The sequence below is a fragment of the Triticum dicoccoides genome, unplaced genomic scaffold (genome assembly GCF_002162155.2).
Source record: "Triticum dicoccoides isolate Atlit2015 ecotype Zavitan unplaced genomic scaffold, WEW_v2.0 scaffold37331, whole genome shotgun sequence".
NCBI classification, from domain to species: domain Eukaryota; kingdom Viridiplantae; phylum Streptophyta; class Magnoliopsida; order Poales; family Poaceae; genus Triticum; species Triticum dicoccoides.
In genome coordinates this window covers 1-2,021 of record NW_021267246.1, presented here as the reverse complement: position 1 = coordinate 2,021, position 2,021 = coordinate 1, and the positions used below count along the sequence as shown (strand labels likewise).

Below are 2,021 nucleotides of genomic sequence, written 5' to 3'. Positions count from 1 at the left end.
TACTGGATAGGGATGAATAAAGTCACTGCAGTCTTGAGCTTATTATAACTTGTCAGTTCCGACTTCAGACAGAACCCGGGTCTAGCTTTAGCCTGAAACTTGGTGAAATACCAACAACTTCACAATCATATGTGTCACCAACCAAGTTTACCAGCTACCAATTCTCTATGGTGAGCTGGAAAAAAAACACTCCACAGAACTCGTATATTCTGGTCTTCTTTACCTTCCTATTTCAACCAAGTACTAGATGAGCCGATTGAAGCCTTGCTCGTTGATCAAAATCGCAGCTTTTGGCCCAGCCGGGTCTGTACAGGAGCAAGGAGGAGGCCGCCAGGCAAGAAGAGGTGCTGGGGAAGCTTGACAAGGTGGCTGTTTCCTCCTGCCATATGCAAGTTGGCGTTACCTTTCGGTAATTTATCGTCTGGTGAACAATATGCATGTTTGAAATGCAGATTGTGAAAGAGTGGGTTAAGGAGTTGGCTATTCAGAGAGGCCAAGTCAACGCAAATGTCGTGCTTTTCACCTTCGGGTCATACCATCTAGGGGTAATGTACATGCTTTGCGTTGCTTATTTTGGAATCAGCGCTGTTCTAGAGAATAGGTAACATATTTGAGCATGTATTTGTTTAGCTGCACTAAAAGAGGCTTCAGGTTAGTAACTTAATATTACCAAATAGAGTATTAGTGTTCTTTAGAGATAAATAAACCAGGATATGGAAATGCGACACACCCTTAGTTTGATTCTTAACAACTGTTGAATTGTATGCCAACTGGCTCAACTGCATTTGGCTGAACTATTCCTGTTTTCCGTCTATGTTGCTGCTTGTGTTCTAGTACTTTTTTCGGATAGTCTGTTTTCAGTTCTCGCAGTGATAGATATAGAGCACCGCGTTGATTGGTGAACATCATAGACTCTGGAATCAGTCCTGCTTTAAAGGGTATTTTACCTATCACAACATATGTTTGTTTAGTTGCATTAAAGAACAGGCTTCTACTTAGTAAGTAACCCTTTTTTTTTGCTGATACTTGTTTGAGATTGCTTGCTGGTGAGTTAGTAACTTAGTATAACCACAATACCACAAAGAGTATGTGCTCCTTAGAAGAAGAAAAAAGGACACCATCGTATGGGAATGCTAAACACATCATATGACCACTTCTAAAGCATATGAGCTCAAATGCATCAGCTAAATTATTCCTTTTTTTTCTATGTTGTTGCATAGAATTGGGTGTTCTCCTTTTTCTTATACTTGAGCATGTTTATGTTTTCCCTACTCATGAATTGTTAGTTCTTTCAATTCTAGCCCTCCTATCTTTAATTCCTGGCTGCTGGACTACCTGCAGGACAACAAGTTCATCTATGGCAGCTATCACTGTGAGCAGTCCGTCTGCAACGCGCTCCGCAGCGTCTTCGCCGGTCACAACGAGATCCTCAACGTCTGCAAGTAAGTCGTCGGCCATATGTTTCCTGATGAATTTTCTTTCTAGCTCAATGTGATCGGATCTGACTAGTACGTTCATATTTTCTCTTGTTTTCTTTTCAAATAGTACTAGTAGTCTATATTCCAGCTGTGCGACTACCTGTAGCCACTTGAACCGATGAGAATTCTTCAAGCCTACCTATAGCCACTTGAACATATGTCTATCTCAGATCTGCTCATCTAAAAAATCCAAGTGGAGTAGTATACTGGTAGTATAGTATAATAATATTATCAAAAGGTAAACGCCCTGATTACTTAGCTCTGTGAGATAAATACTCATCGAAAGTGGGCTCCTATCAAAATTCATTTCCATTATAATCTTACTCATACAATATTCACACCATGTAATTCTGGAAATATATGCTCATATCTAGTTCTGCATAAAAAATGACAGTATTGACATGTTATAAATAGTTTGTTTGTGTTTCTGTTTATTTTGTTCCATTTTGCAGGGATAAAGTGAAGAAAAAGAAGAAAAGATTAGAAGATTAGTTTTAGGATTTTCTTTTATTTCCTTGCAATTTTCCTTTTATTGGAAACTGT

At 39.0% G+C, this 2,021-nt stretch overlaps 1 long non-coding RNA gene across 1 annotated transcript; it reads left to right on the top strand.

The window, feature by feature from the left end:
* The first annotated feature begins 313 nt into the window (after window positions 1-313).
* LOC119346037 lies at window positions 314-2,015 on the top strand. The gene is made up of 3 exons (XR_005167317.1): window positions 314-365; window positions 453-545; window positions 1,931-2,015. It is a non-coding gene; the product is annotated as an uncharacterized LOC119346037 (long non-coding RNA).
* Window positions 2,016-2,021: the final 6 nt, after the last annotated feature.